Source organism: Lissotriton vulgaris, chromosome 1_1 (assembly GCF_964263255.1).
Source record: "Lissotriton vulgaris chromosome 1_1, aLisVul1.2, whole genome shotgun sequence".
NCBI lineage: Eukaryota > Metazoa > Chordata > Amphibia > Caudata > Salamandridae > Lissotriton > Lissotriton vulgaris.
Window position 1 is genome coordinate 880,015,162 of NC_141685.1, and position 21,588 is coordinate 880,036,749.

Sequence of the window (21,588 nt, forward strand, 5' to 3'; positions counted from 1 at the left end):
GGTGCGACTCCCACTGGATAATGTGGTGTTTTTTGAGATGACCTCTCTGGCCTCCGGTACCATGGTTGGTACCAAGCTTACCCCGACTAACTAATCTTTTACAAATTAAACAAACGACCATGTTTTCCGCACTTTAGCTAACAGTAAAGAAGTCCCAAACTGGGGACTGGAGATGTCTGCTGGTGGTGGAGGTGCTACTTTGAGTTTCAATGCCAGATGAAGTGTAGGATGGGTGTGGCTGAATTCGTTTCTGTTGTTCACTTACAGCACCACTACTTGAGGTCGAGCTGGATGGAAGTCCCTGCCGGCCCTTCTGACTAAAAAATATGGAAGCTGTAGGTCGTGTTGGTGTTGTAGTTAACTGCGTTGGTGGTGGTACCAGTGCCACGCCGCCCACATCCCGCTCAGCAGCCATTCGGGATAGGGTGAAAATGCCTGTCTGCTGCATGCCCGCTGGGGCTGGAGTGACGACTGTGATGACTGGGTCATCGTCAGACTGTTCATCAGCAGCAGAAGACACCAGTTCTTGTTCGTCGTCAACACCCATAAGTCGAAGCCTTGCGGGAGCCTTCCTTTTAGGCTTAGCTACCGTTGTCGGCTCATGGAGTGCCTCACTCTCAGACTGCATTTGTGGGTTCCAATCAAGATCAAGGTCATCAGAATGAAGAGGGCTTGAAGAAGAACTTGTAGTAGTAGTAGCCCTCCTTGACCTTTTTCTTGCTGGGGATCTGGAAGACAATAGATCATCATCAGGAGGAGTGGCTTCCTTGGATGATACCTCCTCTTGAATATCAATTTTCTGATGTGCCCTTACTTCTGGAGGAACAAGCGTTGTAGGCAGTTGTGCCGCTCCATGAACCTCTGTTTGCACCTCTCCATGCACCTGTCCATGCACCTCTCCTTGCCCCTCTCCTTGCCCATGTACTTGCGCTTGTACTAGTTGCACCTGTGGTTGTCGTTGCGGCAGTGGTTGTTGAACACTCGTCAGCTGAGATACACCCGGCCGTGATTGGATGGTACTTTCTTGTGATGAGTCAACATCACTGGTCGATGGTGATTGAGAAAGTAAAGTGGCTGCCTCAGCAGCACTTATGGTCTTGGACCTAACTTGGCGTGGTGGCACTGAGCTCAATGAAGTGGAGGTGCTGGTTCCAGCTTGGTCCCCGGCGGACACCGCTGCTGCTACAGGCGTAGTTTTTTTCCCAAAAAAGGTGTCGGTGAGCACACCAGTCTCCTTGGTAGGTGGTGCCACTTGCTTCTTCTGCTCCTTCTTACTGACAGTGGCACTGGCAACTTTTTTCGCTGAGGCACTACGGCCACCTTTCTTTGGGGCCATCTTCTTCAGATGTCAGAACAGCAGGCCGCAGTTGCACGAATTGCAGAGTTGTCTTGTCTGTGGCCACACGTGACGTCACGTGACTTTGTGCTGCACACACCGCTGCAGGACTTCTTCCTGGCACTGGTGGTTCTCTTGTGCACCTAAAAGCAATGGAAGCCAGAGGAACATCAGATAGACACCCCAAAAAGTCGAAAAACACACAAACATCACCACAATCCAATGCCATCCATGCCCTCAATGATGTTTAAATTCAAGACACCCCACAGAAAGACTAGGTCCATGCACCACTGAGTACCCCAGGGCATAATGGTTGAAAGCAAGGCCAACTGGGTGCAGGCCTGAGCACACTGCCTGGCTTCAAAATGGCCCTTTGACCCCCGCCACATGGCCAGGCCCTGCCTGTACCAGGCTTCAAAATGGCCCCCACCCACATGGCCAGGCCCCAACAACACCCCAAAAAGTCGAAAAACACACAAAAATCACCACAATCCAATGCCATCCATGCCCTCAATCATGTTTAAATTCAAGACACCCCACAGAAAGACTAGATCCATGCACCACTCACTACACCTGGGCATAATGGTTGAAAGCAAGGCAAACTGGGTGCAGGCCTGAGCATACTGCCTGGCTTCAAAATGGCACCTTGACCCGCACCACATGGCCAGGCCCTGCCTGTACCAGGCCTCAAAATGGCCCCCACCCACATAGCCACGTCCCAACAACACCCCAAAAAGTCGAATAACACACACAAATCAGCACAATCCAATGCCATCCATGCCCTCAATGATGTTTAAATTCAAGACACCCCACAGAAAGACTAGGTCCATGCACCACTCACTACACCTGGGCATAATGGTTGAAAGCAGGGCAAACTGGGTGCAGGACTGAGCACATTGCCTAGCTTCAAAATGGCCCCTTGACGCCCACCACATGGCCAGGCCTCAAAATGGCCCCCACCCACATGGCCAGGCCCCAACAACACCCCAAAAATCACCACAATCCAATTCCATCCATGCCCTCAATGATGTTTAAATTCAAGACGACTAGGTCCATGCACCACTCACTACACCTGGGCATAATGGTTGAAAGCAAGGCAAACTGGGTGCAGGCCTGAGCACACTGCCTGGCTTCAAAATGGCCCATTGACCCCCACCACATGGCCAGGCCCTGCCTGTACCAGGCCTCAAAATGGCCCCCACCTATATGGCCAGGCCCCAACAACACCCCAAAAAGTCGAAAAACACACAAAACTCACCACAATCCAATGCCATCCATGCCCTCAATGATGTTTAAATTCAAGACACCCCACAGAAAGACTAGGTCCATGCACCACTCACTACACCTGGGCATAATGGTTGAAAGCAAGGCAAACTGGGTGCAGGCCTGAGCACACTGCCTGGCTTCAAAATGGACCCTTGACCCCCAGCAGCATGACCAGGCCCTGCCTGGACCAGGCCTCAAAATGGCCCCCACCCACATGCCAGGCCCCAACAACATCCCAAAAAGTCAAAAAACACACAAAAATCACCACAATCCATGCCCTCAATGATGTTTAAATTCAAGACACCCCACAGAAAGACTAGCTCCATGCACCACTCACTACACCTGGGCCTACAGGCTAGTGAGGCTTTACAAGCACCCCAATATTTAATAAAAACATATAGCAGTGAGCTAAAATTCCATGACATAAATGAAAATTAAGTTTAAAAAATCACAAAAACAGTTGTATCATGCACCCATGACTAACCCTGGCCTACTGGATACTGTGGCTACTCACAATATATATATTTTTTAAGTTGTGAAAAAAGTTTTAAAACTGTAGTTGCCTCAACTGTAATGCCCCAAACAAACAACACCAACTTACTTGTAAAATCTCAAGTCCAAAAATGATCCAAACTCCAAAGTCCAAAAAGTCCTCAAGTACAAATATCCAGCAGCAGCCACAAAAGTAATCCTTCCAGCTCCAGATCTAAATCAAAAGTGACCAGGACAAGGACAAAGCACTGGGAGGAGCCTGCTGGACAGGAACAGGAAGTTGGAGACTCTGGGGCACTTACTTCCTCCCACCCCCCCCCCCCCCAAAATGGACTCCTTGCACCAAAAAGTGCAGCCAAATGTCAATCTGAGGAGTTATTCTGATCAAAATCATCATTTTCAGAAGGTTTATGCTTCCTGCGGTGGATTTCTTGTGCTGAATTGCAATGTTTGCAATTTCGGGAACGCGAGCCCGCCGGAAGTCAGCTGCGCACCGCATCTACGTGTTCGGCATTGTTTACTCCCGCAATGCGTGACCGTAGGCCTTTATGACGTACTCGCGTTATCAAACTCTCGTTGTGCAAGATGGCGAGCCGCGATGACGTAAATGCGTTCGAAAAACTCTCACGCGATCACGCAGCAAGATCGAAAATGGTGCAGCACACGCAAACCGGGAGAAAAACAACTCGGCTGATTCAGAATCACGGTAAGTCAACGCCGCGCGCGCGATATTGTATTTTTCAAGCGCGACCAAGCAAAATAATTCGCAGCTTGTGAATTTGCGGATTTTTGTGCAAATTCACGCGATTCGCGGACCACGAATTTGCCAAAAATCCACTAATTACGCAAACGAAAGGGATTTTACGCCCACACTTACATTTTACAATGAAATGTCCATCAACCTCCACCACCACCCAAAGCTGTAATGTAAATGCCTGCAAATAAATTACATTATTTTTTTTGTTAATTGTTTTGGGAACATTTTATTATCTTGCATGGTTGAATTTTACAAAGACTTTTTTTTTGCTCAAAAGACTGTCTCTAAAGAGCCTAAAGAAAAAAAATAGCAATTTAAATTGAGTCATCCAGTCTCAGGTGCAACAGGCTTTATACCCCAGTCCAAGTCCCGTGAACCATAGAGCCCCAGAGAGACAGACTCTCTATGTCTGTGTCAAACCCTTCAGGGACCCGTCCCCAGATATGTCAGGCTCTCTTGTACTGCAGTGGCAGTCTTCTTTGGCATCCTGTGGGACACAATCCATCACATCACATGCTCGGTGCTTGTGTCAATGCCGTGAGTCATCCAGCCATTGAGGTGACGGCTCCGGACCACTGTGCCAAATCCCTTTCGCAATCATCCCCGGAGGTATTACGCTCCGCACCCCTTTTGCCAATACACTAAACCTATTTAGACTAAAATGCGAAATAATCAAAAGGCATTTCAATCCAATCCCAAAGATTTCAAGTTTTGGTGCGGCAAACTCTGCACCCCGTTAATCCCATCAGTCTGACAGACGTGGTACCACTGCAGATCACGTGAGCCCTTCCAGTTCTGGGAGTGACGCGCTGTGTATTCCTGATCCCGCCTTCTTACTCTATTAGGTTTTCCAGAAGTGCACATCTGGAAGTAGTCAGTGGTTTTAAAGCTGGGCGGATACACAGTCAAGCTCCCTCCCCCCGGGAGGAGTTAAAGTCCATGGAAAGAGGGGCTGACACAAACAAAACAATAGAGACCGCGGAGCAACTGGGACGAAGAAGGGGTGCGCATTTTAACCATACTGAAAGAATGAAAGACTGAGTCGGCTCATCTGGCACACCGCAGGAACTTCAGCAAACTGCTTGACTATCTGACAAGCAGAGGTGAGAGGTACATGCCTTCAAGAGACAGGTCTGCTGTCTCAGGCCTGCGTCTATAAGAAGGGTGTAATTCAAAGCATCCATCTACTGCTTATAAGGCGTGTAACGCGAAGAGTAACTGCTGTCAGAGGCATGTGAAATCCGTGTAATCTGCGGGATGCCTTTGTTGATTTAGGCTGCAAAAGCAGTCAGGGTGGGATAGCTCTGCTGTCAGGGGGCTTTAAGGACTATAATGTAACCTGAGGAACAGCTGTGCTCGGGGAAACCTAGAAGAGGTGTGTACCTTGGGGGGTAGCTCTGTTCTCTGTAAATTCTGGTGTACCCCGAGGGATAGCTCTTCTCTGTGAGCACTGTAAATCCTGTGGGCAACCCTGAGGGGTAGCTCTTTAAATTCTGTTCTACCCTGAGGTGTACCTCTGCCCTCTCTCAGCGCTGTAAATTCTAGGTGTGCCCTGAGGCTAGATCTGCTCTCTCAGCTGTGTAAGTTGTGTGTGTACCCCGAGGGGTAGCCCTACTCCAAGTGCTCTGCAATTTCCATGTGTATCCTGAGATGTAGCACTATTCTCTCAGCTCTGCATGTTCTTTATAATTTGAGGGATGAGTGAGTTTTGTAAGAGTTAAGTAATTTATGGACTAGCTCTGCGTTATGAGGTCTGAGATCAGTATAAACCATGGGGAAACTGGTGTCTGAGTCTGTGCCATCTATATAACCTTGGGGACAGCACTCCTGTATGTAATAAGTGTGCAAGGCTGGGAAAACTATGTTGCCTGAGTCACAAAATCTGACACAAAAAGATATGAGTAACCCAATGGAGGCCTTCGTTGTTTTAGGCCTGTGGGACTGATGTAAGTTAACGTATAACTAATTCTGCAGTCTTGCCATTTAAGATTTATGTAACTTGAGAGATACCTCTGCTGTGTGAGGCTTGTATAGATGGGGAGTGTGTAACCTAGGGGGTCATTTTCACTTGTGAAGTCTGGGCCTGTAAGGCAATTTTAACCTAAGGGACAGCACTACTCTGCAATACCTGTACACTCTTCAACCTAGGGAACACACTCTGATGTTTGAGGCCATAGGAAGAGTGTCTCATGGTATCCCATATGATATGCAATGTGAACCTGTCCGATTTCTCTAGTATGGGGGATAGCTAAGTTATTCGAGGCCTCTAAAATAGTGTAACCTGTTTGATGGCTCTGCTGTCTGAGCTTGTAACATCTGTAATTTGAGGTAAACTGTCAAAGTTTGGTAAATCTGTGTAAGTGGAGGGCAGCTCTGGTGTCTGAGGCTGCAAGATCCATGGAACCGGATGACTAGCTCCACTATATGTTTTTTGTAACCCGAGTAGTAGTTCTGCCTATTGTAGCCTAAGCTGATGATGTCTTTATTCTCACCTCTCACGCCTGGCTGCTGTTACACTGCCATCCCTCCCCCTTAGACAGTCTCTTGGAGAAACCTCTTTTCCACCATTGCTTCCCGATTAGGTGGGAGGGCAGGTTGCCCGCCATTTTGAAAACTCCAGCACTTGCTATGACATAGAAGTGTGGTAACATCACCACCCATTAGCCAGTACCAAAACTGCAATGAGGCTGCTACAGAGGAAGGCCTTCTACTCAAATATGCATCTGATGAGGCAGCCTAGGACTGAGAGTGCAGGCGCAAACACACAGGAGAAGGAAATTCGTTACTTATCTGTAACTACAGGTCTCCAGTATTGGTATCTTTCAAAGATTCATATGCTTAAATCATCCACGTCGTTGAAGTGGAAGTCCCACGGAACCATAGTAAAGCAGTATGTAATAGTATAATAGGCTATAATGGAAATGGAAAGCCAGTTTAATAGCCTTTCTATGTCTTTTTAAACAAGCATTTACAATGCAATGACTTCGGCATTCTTAAAGTTAGAGCTATTGGCATTGCTCATGACATTATTTTTATGTATGTTTTTGTTTTTAAAACATAAATAAATGCCAAGATACTAGCTAAGGCCCTCGCCAATAGACTCAAGCCGTACATTACCGACCTGGTGCATCCTGACCAGGCTGGTTTTATGCCACAGCGGGCTACCCGCCATAATATACGACGGGCGCAGGTTGCAGTTTCGGCCTGGCGACAGCTGGGGGCAGGGGCTGCACTGTTCTTAGCTGACATGGATATGGCGTTTGATTCCCTAAGCTGGACGTATTTGTTCGCTCTTTTGGGACGTCTGAACCTGGGCCCTCGTTTTTTGGTGTATGTGCGGCTCCTATACACAGATCTCACGGCGGCGGTACGTGTGGGGGGGAGATTTTCCGCTCCTTTCGGCTCGAAAGTGGGACGAGGCAGGGCTGCCCCCTCTCCCTATATCTGTTCGCCCTTGCTATGGAGCCCCTTGCGGCGTGGGTGCGGATAGACGCTCAGCTGAAGGGTTTCCAGTGGGCGGGGGGGGGTGACTGATAGAATAGCGCTGTACGCCGATGATGTACTGCGCTCGGGGCCTCGGCTCATGCGAATCCTGCAAATTTTTGGTGAAACCTCTGGACTATACTTGAACCCTCGGAAATCTACATTATGGATCCTGGGCGGCCCGCAGCCTGTTGGGAATTGGGCGGGGGAGCTTCAAATAGCCACAGACGGCATGAAATACTTGGGGGTGTTCCTGGCGGAGGACGCCTCCGTTGCTATGGAACGTAACATTACCCCGGTGTGGGAGCGCACCTGAGACGACAATAAAGTTTGGTCCAGAATGCCACTCTCCATTCATGGTCGGTCAGCCATCTTTAAGATGGTGGCTCTCCCACGTTTGATATACCAGCTGCAGAATCACCCAGTCCTGATTGCGCAGAGTTGGTTCCGGCGCCTTAACTCGGCGCTCAGCCGATTTCTATGGGAGGGGGGGCACGGCGCGGGTTGCCCTGCGGACCTGCTTCCAGTCAACCTATACTGGGCGCCTGGCCACTTCAGATATTCTTTCATATTACCAGGCTTCCCACTTGTTGGTCCTAAATGACTGGTGGTATGCCGACAGGAGTGACCCCGCCTACGCAGTGGAGAGGGCTTTGATGAGTACGGCGTCCGTCCATACGCTTCTATACTCGGCGCCGCTCAGAAAGGCTTTGCCATCAGCCACGCAGGTGGTCTTTCAAATCTGGAGGCAGACGCTACGTAGAATGGGTTGGTGGAATGTGTTAACCCGAGAGACCCCGCTCTGGCACAATGGCCGCCTGCCCCAGTTGGACACCTTGCCGGGCTTTCGGGGAAGGGATGCGATCGGCATCTCCACCTTGGGCGATGTTATGTCAAGGGGAGTGCTCAAGTCCTTTGATGACCTGCGTGTAGAATACGCGATGCCGAGAACCCAGTTCTATAAATATCTTCAATTCCGACATGCTTTGACACCATATATAGCGGGGCTGGGTGACCTGCCTGAATTTACCCGCTAGAGGCAAAAATATTCATGGGGGAGCTACCTGACAAGAAACTGTCCCGAATATATCAAACCGTAGTCCGACACTGTACCACAGACCTGCAGCACCTTAGAACAACATGGGAAAGGGACGTTGGGGACATGGATGAGGAGGATTGGGTGGAGGCACTGGAGAGCCCTAGGGGAGTTGCAATCTCCACGCGCCTGCGACTCATACAATTTAGGTACCTACACCGCACATACTATACTAGGCAGCGCTTATGGAAGGCGGGGCTGATTGCGTCTCCGGATTGCCTCAGGTGTGGGACGGAGGTTGGAACGCTACTACATACAGTGTGGGAATGCAAGGCGTTGCAGAGATTTTGGACAGGAGTGCTTCGGTGCTTGGATTACGTTCTAGCCTGGGTACTTCAGAGGGACCCTAAACTGACTCTGCTACATGTTATGGCCGGGGTGGGAGGCAACAGATACAAGTGCCACTTGCTCCTCTTGGGCTTAACCTTGGCGAAACGAGACATTGCGCGTTCGTGGAAAGGGCCCCAGGCTCCCTCTCTGGCGGCATGGAAGCGGGGCATGGACTTCTGCATGGGGATGGAGCAGCCTGTATTTGTGGCCAGGGGGTGCCTGCTTAAACATTATTGGGTGTGGAAACGGTGGGCGGACTATCGTGGTCTGGAGCTGGACTCGCCTCCCGATGACACCACGGACCAGCCTCGAATGTAGCCGGACTACCTTGGCACTTCTGTACAATGGTCAGTGGCAGTACTATACTGTGCACTGAAAGTGTATTACCCAGTAGAGCAGGAAGCAGCGCATAGGGAGGGGGAGGGAGTTGCGGGTGGTGGGGGGATGGGGGGGAAGGACCAGTTTGTCATATCCTTGAATTGTATTTCCTTTTCTTCTTCTTATAATGTAACACGAGAAAATGACTGCATATGTGTTCAAATTTCATGATGACGGTGATTGACTCTGGGTGACAGAGCGTTACAGAATATATGCTTATTATGCACTCAATAAAAATCTGTTTTTAAAAATAAATAAATAAATAAATGGCATTGTCATTTACAATGCCAATAGCAGGGCAGGAGAGCAAGCACAATGAACGAGGGGGCAGGACAGCAAGCACAACCAACTAGGGAGCAGGAGAGCAAGCACAAGCAACGAGGGGGCAGGACAGCGAGCAAGCACAAGCAACGAGGGGGCAGGACAGCAAGCACAAGCAACAAGGGGGCAGGACAGCAAGCACAAGCAACGAGGGGGGCAGGAGAGCAAGCACAAGCAACAAGGGGGGGCAGGAGAGCAAGCACAACGAACGAGGGGGCAGGGGAGCAAGCACAGTGAGGTGGGCAGGAGAGCAAGCACAGCGTGGGGGGCAGGAGAGCAAGCACAACCAACGAGGGGGGCAGGAGAGCAAGCACAACTAACAAGGGGGGGGCAGGAGAGCAAGCACAACCAACGAGGGGGGCAGGAGAGCAAGCACAACCAACGAGGGGGGGGCAGGAGAGCAAGCACAACCAATGGGGGGGGGCAGGAGAGCAAACATATCTAACGAGTGGGGGCAGGAGAGCAAACACAACCAGCGAGGGGGGGCAGGAGAGCAAGCACAAGCAACGAGGGGGGGCAGGAGAGCAAGCACAAGTAACGAGCACAAGCAACGAGAGGGCAGGACAGCAAGCACAACCAACAAGGGGGGGGCAGGAGAGCAAGTACAAGCAACAAGGGGGCAGGACAGCAAGCACAAGCAACGAGGGGGGGCAGGAGAGCAAGCACAAGCAACGAGCACAAGCAACGAGGGGGCAGGACAGCAAGCACAACCAACGAGGGGGGGGCAGGAGAGCAAGTACAAGCAACAAGGGGGCAGGACAGCAAGCACAAGCAACGAGGGGGCAGGACAGCAAGCACAGGGAATGTTTGACATTTCAGGCAATTTTTAAGTGACACTGCTGAGGAAGCAAGACTACTTTTAATTTAGGCAGGGCAGACAACACGTACCCTTCGAACATGAAGTCTGGCTAAAATAGAACAAGACAAATCATAGTGAGAGTGAAATGGAGGTGGTCAATGGCGGTGGCTACTGTCCAGCAAGTTTAAGATGTTAAGACACCACTGCTCAATATGGAACTCTTTCCTAAATCCAATCTCTCCCACTGTGCCCACATGAATAGGAGACAACCTAAAACATCTGGCTCACAATAAAGTGTTCCATCAATTACAAGTGCACAGCAGTGTCACCACCATTCGCACTGGCAGACCTAGCTGTAATTTTTCTCTCACACAAATAAGGTTGTAAAGACTGGCCTTCTAAATATGCTAAAATATGATATTGTAGAAGGCTAACCAATATCTGAAATGATATTCTTATTCATTTTGCAAATCATCACCCACAATAATGCTACACATCTTGTGACACATTTAGCAATATATTTTTACTTCTAATTCATAAATTATCAAGGCAATGATGAATGTGTTTTTCATTACAGTACCTTTCTGCATGACCGGACTTTTGTCAGCAGATAACGAAGAGAAAGGTTTAGAGGCCTCGGCTTCTGCTTTCTTGCTGTAGTTTATGGACACAACCACATCTATGGAGCTTGGAGAGCACAACGAACGAGGGGGCAGGACAGCAAGCACAAGCAACGAGGGGGCAGGAAAACAAGCAACGAGGGGGCAGGACAGCAAGCACAACCAACGAGGGGGCTGGACAGCAAGCACAAGCAACGAGGGGGCAGGAGAGCAAGCACAAGCAACGAGGGGGGGAAGGAGCGCAAGCACAAGCAACAAGGGGGGGCAGGAGAGCAAGCACAAGCAACAAGGGGGGCAGGAGAGCAAGCACAACCAGCGATGGGGGGGCTAGGAGAGCAAGCACAACAAACGAGGGGGTGGCAGGAGAGCAAGCACAAACAACGAGGGGGGGCAGGAGAGCAAGCACAAGCAACAAGAGGGCAGGACAGCAAGTACAAGCAAGGAGGGGGCGGGACAGCAAGCACAAGCAACGAGGGAGCAGGACAGCAAGCACAAGCAACGAGGGGGCAGGACAGCAAGCACAAGCAACGAGGGGGCAGGACAGCAAGCACAGCGAGGGGGCAGGGGAGCAAGCACAGCGAGTGGGGGGCTGAAAGCAAGCACAACGAGGGGGCAGACACACAACGAGGGGTCAGACGCACAACGAGGAGACAGAGGCAAGCACACAGGCACAATCAGGGAAGAGACGCAAGAAAAGCGAGCACTCACCAGAGGACTCGGCAGCTTCTCGACTTCTTCCGGCGGCGGTTGTGCAGAAATGGCGTCAGAAAAGCACCGCCATTTTCGCATTCGGGGGCGTGGTTTTTGCTGTTGAGTGACGGATGACGTCACGGAGTTTAAAACTGCACTCCGTTTAGGAAGCCAGCCAATGGAGAAGAGGGGCAGGTTGAAGCCCCCAATACTGTTAACATAAAATCTCGGATGCGCGACACTGCTGCGCAATGTACACTAGGCCGAGACCTAATACAAGCATTTACAATGCAATGGTCTCGTCTTTGTTAAAGTTAGAGCTATTGGCATTGCTCATGACATTATTTTTGTTTTAAAAACATATAAATAAATGGCATTGTCATTTACAATGCCAATAGCTTAATCTCTCGCAAATGCGAGACCTATTGCATTTGCACCCACACACACACACACACACACAGAGCCACACACACACCCACACGCACAGAGCCACAGGCACCCACCCGCACACACAGAGCCACACACACAGAGCCACACGCACCCACCCACACACACAGAGCCACACACACAGAGCCAAACACACAGAGTCACAGCCACACACACACAGCCATACACAAACAGCCACACCCACCCACCCACACACAGAGCCACACGCACCGAGCCACAAACATAGAGCCACACACACAGAGCCAGACGCACCCACCCACCCACACACACAGAGCCACACACAGAGCCACAGCCACACACACAGAGCCACAGCCACACACAGAGCCACACACACCCACCCACACAGAGCCACACACACACGGAGCCACAGCTCACACACAGAGCCACACACACACAGCCACACACACACAGAGCCACACACACACTCAGTGCAGGTGGGGCAATAGGAGGGTTGTTATGAAAGTGCACAGGTGTGGGTGTTAGCAGCACACCTCTGTATTCTTGCTCACAATTTGTTCATCATAATGAGGGGATAATTTGTGACTTTCTTTAACCATCACATCATGACGGAAGTACCAATAAAGTATTGAAATATTAGTTTGTGCTATATAAAAACACTTCTCACTAAACACACCAATGAAGGGCTTCTTACCCATGACAGTGGAAAAATTATGGATAGGTCACCAAAGAACACATTCCAAACCATTTTGCTGCACATGGTTTGCTAATGCCCAAAACGTCTGCTCCTATCAGCCCATCAATGTTAAAGGTTTTGCAGTTACAAATCTAAACAATTGCTACCCTGCCTCCTCTACTTCCACCCTATCTGAAATGTGCATATACATAGGTCTCAGGCATGGCTAACTGAAAATGAGTACTGGAGTCCTCCCTCATCCAAGTTTCTGCCATAAATAACGCGTCCAGAATCCTTTTTTTTTTTAACAAGTCATAAATATCTAGAGTGTGTTTGTGCAGAGTGAACTCTAATCAGCGCCGCCTTCAATTCTATTCGACTCTCTCTGGATTTTGCCCTGTAATTGACCTGATGGTTCAGGGGTAAACGCTATATTTACAGCTGCCACATGAAATACTGTCAACACAATCTACGAAAAAGGGACTGCATCCCTTAGTTTCCGCCTCCTCATACCCTCTAGTTCCGCTGACGTGTAGATAATAATTGACCCACCTTCCACAGCAAAACCAGAATAATGGCTGGCCGGTGTCGGGACTCAGACGGGGACAGACGAGCCAGACTTATGCGTACTTTTGGCGCACGTCTTTTCGCTGCAGCCATCTATGTATCCACAAAAGACTCCTGATCAGTTACGGAGCACTAGAGCACACCAGACACAAGATGGCGTCGCTACATGTCACGACCAAGCCCATATCAGTTTTTCCCAATCAAGCCAAACACGTTGGACAGGCTGAGCTGCCGCTTGAAGTTTGATATCTCAGTGGATATTGCGAAAAAGAATGCAGAAAAGATTGTAAAAACCACTTAAAAATTAGTTTAAAAACATTCAATTGTATTCAATTTAGCAGCAAAATCCAGTTGTTAAAAATTATAGCAGCAAGTTACCTTGTGTACCGGAATATACCATTCAGTACAGCCAATTTAACTTTTAACACCCTGTGACGGAGCGGGTCCGCCTTCAGGGGAACACGATCAAATACGGGACTGGTGGCTGGCTACACCTCTCTCACCCGCTTGTGTCTCTTCTCACCAGCAGCCCAATCAATACCTTCAAGACGAGTGGCATCACCGGGAATACGAACCTTTTTGATCCCACGACGTTGGAAATACAGAGGGCTCCTTTAACTCGGGATTCCCAACTGACGAAGCTCATCCCCTCACTGACGTCACCACGCCTTCCGCAACAAATGAGGGAGGAACCAGGAAGTCGACGGACGGCGTTTCCCCGGAGGACGAGAAAGGCGACGGAGAGCGAAGAAGAAGAGAAGAGTTGTGCGTTACGGAGGAAGAAGACAAGACGGAACAAGACCAAGAACCCCGAGCTGATATCACCAAGCCAGGAGGCCAAAGTCACCACGAGGCGCCCCGCCACGCTCCCACGGGAGGAGCGTGGCTTAATCAGGTTCGGGGCAGAGTGGCGGGTTGGGTCGGGTGACATAGCCTACCTAGTGAATCAAACACTGCGTGTAAATAATTGTACAGTTCCGTGTATAGTCTCTAAAGAAATCCTCCTTTCACGAGCACATTGAGCACCGAATAGTGACTGTGAATAGCACTGCCGCACTCGGTTTCCTTCACCCCCGGTCCCTACACCTTAAGCTCCCGGTCATCCTTCTAATACCCCCCTTTTGTCTCTCATTCATTCCCGGCTGCCGGACGGAGTGGAAGAACCAGCTCTCTCCCGTGGTTTCCCTTCTATGATCTGGATCCCAAAGCCAAGACGGACCCCGCGTCCTTCGCAAGAGAGAGACTGACAAGCCGGAGATGGAAGTCCTACATAAAAATAAAACCTTCTTTAAGATCCCTACTCAAAGTCTCTGACCCTCTTCATTCCACTCCTTTACACACCCCCAAACAGGCTTAGCAATTCAAGGACAGCTAAACTCACCACAATTCCCTCTCAGTACCTAGTAATGGCATGGTTGCACTGCAATCACCAATATACCGGAGAAAGAATCCTCTTGATCAGTTAGGGAGGACTGCAACGCTCCATACACAAGATAGCGTCGCTCGTATTCTGACCAAGCCCACCTCCCGGAAACCCTCGCCTCGCCACTGTATATCAGTAATGCGCAGTCAGTCCAAAAATGTTGGACATGCTAAGCTCCACTTGAAGTCTGAGTGGATAGCGCAAAATAAAAACATACAGAAAAGAAAACAATAAAAAATAAGTTGAAAAAAATTGCTGCGAGGCGCTGACTCACGAGCCTGGAATCAACCAGAGGGCCGGGGAGCGCTGCTTCCCTCGCACACCCCGGGGCCTGTAATCTCTCTGCGGTGTCAGCCCCTTCCAGCGGCTCCCACTGAAGGGCCTAGAAGACTGCATCCCACAGGAAGCGCCCAAGCCCTCAGTGCACAGGCCATGGGGCCACCGGCGAAGGAGCTGTTCTGAAAATGAAGGAAGGGGCGGTGCAGTGTTTTTCTAATTGACTGGGTTCAGGCAATTTAAGAGCAGGCATGAGCTCTTCCGGTTCAAGAGCCATCCCGAGCTCATCCCCGTAAAATAAATGTGACTACTTTCAGAAAGGTCAAGTGGACAAAGAAGACAGAAGTATTCCTCGCCCCAAGGTTTATAATAGGATAATGCAGCTTGATATCTCAGTGGATATTGCGAGCCAGACTTATGCGTACTTTTGGCGCACGTCTTTTCGCTGCAGCCATCTATGTATCCACAAAAGACTCCTGATCAGTTACGGAGCACTAGAGCACACCAGACACAAGATGGCGTCGCTACATGTCACGACCAAGCCCATATCAGTTTTTCCCAATCAAGCCAAACACGTGCGCCAAACAAAGTTCGATGATAGGGCAGAACAAGGGGGAAAGAACCACCATGTTTCTCCTAGGCGAAGCAGAAATCCCTCGGAGAAACCAGCGTCATTTTTGGGATTGAGGGGCGTGTTTTCTTTCTCTCCTCTTCCCATTGGCTGGAATGTAAAATTCCAGCAAATGGGAAGAGGAGAGAAAGCAAACAGAAAGAAACGAAAAAACACACCCCTAAATCCCAAAAAGACGGGGCTTGAACGGACAGAAGCCCCTCTCGTCCAATGGCTGGCCTCCGTTTAGGAAGCCAGCCAATGGAGAAGAGGGGCGGGTTTAAGCCCCACTATAGGAGACATAAAGTCTCGGAGCGAGACTACGCAAACGCAGCCTACGATCCGTGACCTAAAAAGGACCAAACTTGAACGTTAATCAATCAGGCAACAGCACCCTTTAGAGGCTGATTCCCTCAGACTTTCGAGCACTAGTGGGAACCAATTATCTCGATCTATGAGAGGAGCCTCTTAGGGGAGGAGGGTGAGTCACATGTGAATCTATGAAAGATACCAATACTGGAGAACTGTAGTTACAGGTAACTTATATTCTTCTCCAGTATTGGATCTTTCATAGATTCACATGCTTGAATCAGAATAGTAAACAGTATGTAAACTTTAGGTATTATGGTCTCATTACCCTTCTGGATTGTGGGTAGTAACTTAATGAGTATAACAAGAATTATAATCATGATCACAATAATAATAATGAAAATTGTAATGCATATAAATATAAATATAATGTGCTGTCAGAGACCAGATATCAAGTAAGAAAGCATTGAAAATAACAGATGTTCAACTCATTGGAATAGTTGCCGTAGCACTGCCTGTCCGACTGCTGCATCACTGCAGTGTGGTGAATCCATAGTGCTGAGTGAAAGTGTGGACGCTCTTCCACGTCTCAGCACAGCAGATTTTCTCCAAAGGTTGTGACTAAGGCGGTTATTGTGGATACTGCTCTTGTAGTGTGCCTTCGCCTAAAAGGAGAGTGGTTTGCCCGCTTTGGAGTGGCAAAATCGTATAGTTGCTGAGATCCATCATACAATGCTTGCTTTAGTAACTGGTGTGCCTTGCCGAGTCTGTCCAGAGGCAAAGAAGAGATGTTCTGTTTTACGGAGCTGTTTGGTACGATGCAAGTAGAACTTAAGTCATCTCTTAATGTCTAGTGTGTGCAGAGATTGCTCTGCTGGAGTTGTTGGATTTGGGAAAAAGGTTTGTAAAACGACAGGCTCATTAAGGTGAAACTGCAAAGGTACTTTTGGAATACATTTTGGATTAGTCCATAGAATACCACCCTTATTTGTGAATCAGAGAAAAGGCTCTTTGGTTGTGAAAGCCTGAATCTCACTCACCTTTCTAGCAGATGTTAGCATCAGAAGAGCAGCTACCTTCCAGGTATGGAATTTTAGATCTGCCTTGTGGTCTGGTTCAAATAGTGGTTTGATGAGTTGGGAAAGACCGATATTAGGATGCCATTCAGGAGGAGGAGGTCGGACCGGAGAAAAAACTCGGAAAAGTCCTTTCATGAATTGCTTGATTATCCTTCTGTAGCGCAGTGAAGGAGCTTGAGAGGAACATCTTTCTCTGGATATGGCTGCAAGATGTACCTTAACAAATGCAAGCACTAAACCTGAACGAGCCAGAGAAAGAAGATAATGTATGATTTGCTCCAGTGATGCTTCTAGCGGGTGCAGATGGCAATATTGACACCATAAGCAGAATTTCTTCCATTTCAGCCTGTAGAATCTATTGGTTGATTCTGCCCTTGCACTTGCCAGAACAACCCTGCATTCTTGGGGAATGTTTACTTTCTGGTATTCATGGAATTCAGCAGCCATGCATATAACTGGAGAGAGAGTGGATCCGGGTGTAGAACTTGGCCCTGTTTCACTGTCAAAAGCGTTTGATTGGTCCGGCTTGGACTCCGACAGCACGAGAAGCTTGGTGAACCAGTATTGCCTGGGCCACCTGGGAGCGATGATGATTAACTGCATGTCTCCACTTTCATCTTGCTGACAGCCCTCGGGATTATGGGAATGGGGGAGAAGCATATGTCTATATTCCAGACCATCTTATGAAAAAGCGATACTAAACTAAGATCAGTTGACTGGGGGTGAGTGTTTGATTTGCTCAAGCGCTCCGTCCATCATCCCCTTTGGTATCATTTTATGAAAAATGCATTCCCCCATGATGATGGCAGTGTGTGCTAACTGGTGTAAAATCAGCTTTCGCTGTTTTCGCTGGTGGCAAAGAGGTCTAACTCCAGTTTGCCCCAAAGTTGAAAAATCTTGTTCAACTCACCCTGGTTCAGCTCCAATTTGTGGCAACTTTCGAAGGATCTGCTAAGTGGGTCCGCTAAAGTATTGCTTGTTCCTGCAACATGATATGCCTTGAGGGTGATGTTGTGTGTTATCACCCTCAGCCAGTGCCATTGGTCCTGGGCTTCCTGGGAGAGAGCCAGGGACCTTGTGCCTCCTTGTTTGTTTACATAGTGCATGCTGGTCGTGTTGTCTGCATGTGCCAGCACTGATGATCCCTGTATGCAAGGTAAGAAATTCTGGAGGGTGAGGAAAATGGCATTGAGTTCTAGGAGGTTTATATGCATGTACCTTTGGGGGGTAAACCATTTGCCTTGGATTTGCAGATCCTAGAGATGTCTGTTCGAAACCTTCCAGGGAGGCGTTGGTTTTTATGGTGAAGTCTGGTATTACGACAGAAATGTGAGACCCTTGGAGATATGGGAAGCATGGGACCGCCAGCTCAGAGCGTGGACCATTCTGGAGTTATTTTGATGAGGTAATCGAAAGACCCTTCTGTCTGGATGCATTGGAGTTGTAGCTCCTCTTGCAGAAGTCTGATCTTTAGATGTACTAAGGGTACAAGATTTATTGCAGACAACATAATTCCTAGCAATAATTTGTAGAAACGCACTGAAGCGGACCTTCTTATGCAAATTTTGATGGCTAGCAGAACTGCTCTTTGTTGTCTCTCTAGGGAAAGAAAGGCTTTGACCTGCCTGGTACCTAGGATGGAGGCTAGAAAATGTATCTTCTGATGCAGAACAGTAAATGACTTTTGAAGTTCAATGTAAGGTCCAATTTGTGAACCAGTGCCATGCAATCTTGTGTGGCTTTGGAGGCTTGCATTGGTGTTTCTGCTTTTAGCAGCCAGTCTTTCAGATAGGGAAACACCTGGTGACTGCATCTCATGAGGAGAACTGTGCCAGACATTTGATGAAAATTCGGGGATGGGTGGTGGGCACATTTGAAGCCAAATGGTAGGACCTTGAATTGGTAATGGGTACCAGCTACAGTAAAGCGAAGGTACTTACGATGCTTGGGGAGTATGGGAATGTGGAAATATGCTTCCTGCAAATCAAGAGTCATCATATAATCTCCATGGTTTAGGAGATGCAGGATGTCTGATAGAGTGACCATACAGAAGGATGGCTTTCTGAGGAATTTGTTGAGGTTTCTTAGCTCCAGAATGGGGCTCAATTCTCTTGTTTTCTTCTTGACTAGGAAAAATTGAGAGTAGAAAGCGATGTCCCTCTGACTGAATGGTACTTACTCGATGGCGCCCTCTGCGAGCATGATGAGAGTCTCTTTCCGCAATAAGTGAAGATGGGGGAACACACCTTTTGGTGGCCAGTTTTGAGGTGTTTGTATAAACTTAAGGGTATGACCATAGGTCACCAGACCCAGCACCATTTGTCTGTAGTAATTTCCCTCCATTGATAAAAAGGGTTCAAAATGCTTGCACCCACAGGATGAGGTAAGGGGAATGTTGCTTGCACCTGATCAAGATCACTGTTTACAAGCGACGTCTCTGGAATGGGTGACCTGCTTACGCTGTGCTGTTTGCCTTGTGTAGGCTGCTGAAGGTGGAAGATAGTATTGCTGTTGTTGATTAGGTCTAAGCTGAGATTGATAGGGTTGGTATTGATGGTAACGTTGGTAACCTTCTCTGCCGAGTGCTCCTCGAAAAGTAAATTTACAGAAGGGCAATGTGCCCAATGATTTTCCAGGGTCTGTGTCATTTTTGATGGCGAGCAGCGCGTCATCGAAATGTTTACTGAATAATGTGTCTCCGTCACATGCCATATAGAGTAGTTTAGATTGGACTTCTGGTCTAAACAATGTAGAGGTTAGCCAGCCCTGACTCCGAAAAACAGCTGCTCCAGCCAATTGTCAAAATCCAATGTAAGTAATATACTTTTTTTTATTTTTATTTTTTAAATATTTTTATTATCAGCACAAAATGGAAACATAGCAAGATAAAGAAAAAACAAAGAAAAAGAAAAAGAAAAACATCACAAATGAATCAATAATATCTTAAAGAAAACAAGTACAGTGTGGGAGAAAACAATTTCTACCAATAGAGTGTAAACACGGAAGGAAAACATACCATATTAGAGATTCAGGTTTTTACATTAAAGATTTTAAATAAAGTTGCCCCAGATTTTTTCAAATTTAAGTAAGGACCTAGTACCTCTAAGTTGAGCCAAGGCCGCCTCCATGCCATGAATTTCGTTGACCAAAGACCACCACTCCATAATATGTGGCGATTGTGGGGAGATCCAGGCCCGAGCGATGGTGAGTTTGGCACAAGATAATAAAATAGTAATTAAGGCCTGTTGAGGTAGGGTAGTATCATTTACATCTAAAAGTACAGTTAAAGCGGAGAGTACCGGTGACCTTATCAATATCGTTTTCAAAACCTTATCCAAAGCAGACCAAAACTCATTTAAGGACGGGCAGGAAAATAATATATGTTCTATGTTGACAACCACGGTATCACATTCAGGACATTTAGCACGGTCATTATATAAAGCATTTGGAGACCATTTAAGAATCACTTCAGGGGTATAGTATAACAGGCAAGAAGTTTTAAATTGTTGCAATCTTAAACTCGCCGATTGTACCAGATTATTAATTTTTTAAGGAGAGTGGGCAATCTGTTCTGAATGTATCGTCAATCCAAGTTTAGAGCTCCACTTCTCCGCTAATTTAGAGCAATCAGGCTACTATATCCTGCACTTATTAATGATTTCGTCTTAGACGAATAGAAGCAATCCCAGATCTCAGAATTTAAAGTCTTCAGGACTTTCATCCGGCGTATCAGAAAATCATGTATTTGAATGTACTTGAACCTCATAGCCTCGGTCAAATTATATATGTTTTTAAGTGCTAAAAAAGTCTAGAAAACCATTAGATCCATAGGGGTCCCCCAATGTTACGATTCCGTGAGTTGACCATACCTTAGCCTGACCATCATTAAATATCCCGGGTAACCCCAAAGTCGTAGTTTTGGATGGAAAAAAGATGTTTTACAAAAGAGCAGAATGCTAAACCAGATCTTAGCAGTATCCCTAGCGGTCTTAAATTTAACCCTCTTGTAATAGTTTGGGTCGTTCAATCTTAACAAAAACATTCTAGCATCTGAATTAAACATGATGGTATGAAAACAAAATTGTGAATGAGAGTTAAGCAGGGAACGGAGGCGGGCAATAAAGGTAGACCAAAAATACAATTTAAAGTCTGGAAAATTAAGTCCACCTGTCTCGAAAGATCCTTTAAGTGTTGACAAGGATCTACGCACCTTCCGGTATCCCCAGAACTCCATGATCTCCTCTGATAAATACTTTAAACCAGGTGGGTTGAATTTTTCCATGATGTTATTTTCCAGGTATTCTAAGATATCTGATGCAAGGGGCTGATTCTCCGGAGTATACAAGATGTTATAATACTCTGCGAATTGCGCCAAAATCTGTGCCGGTTGATTTACGTAACTTGGTTTGTGCCTTTAATGCTTTTGATAAGAGTCTGTGCTCTGTCGTCCGACACTTCATATGCCAATATCGTACCAATTTTGTCTCCTCCCTCATAATGCAAAATTTTGGCCTTGTGTAACTTAGCACAGCTCTTTTCGATAAAAGTTGATTTAAGGTTGGACTTAAGGAATCCAAGTTTTAGCCCTATTTCTACCATATCGGGAGAGCGCATTCGTAAAGCCTCGGCCAATAATCTTTCTTGAGCCAAAATACCTTATATTAATTTAGAGTTT

At 47.7% G+C, this 21,588-nt stretch overlaps 1 protein-coding gene across 1 annotated transcript in view; it reads left to right on the forward strand.

The window, feature by feature from the left end:
* Positions 1-4,808: 4,808 nt before the first annotated feature.
* Positions 4,809-21,588, forward strand: part of PHETA2 (PH domain containing endocytic trafficking adaptor 2) — a 130,954-nt gene continuing 114,174 nt past the window's right edge. Inside the window, exon 1 of the mRNA XM_086958465.1 lies at positions 4,809-4,954. The gene's annotated coding sequence lies outside the window, so the exon portion shown is untranslated. The remainder of the gene's footprint in view (positions 4,955-21,588) is intronic.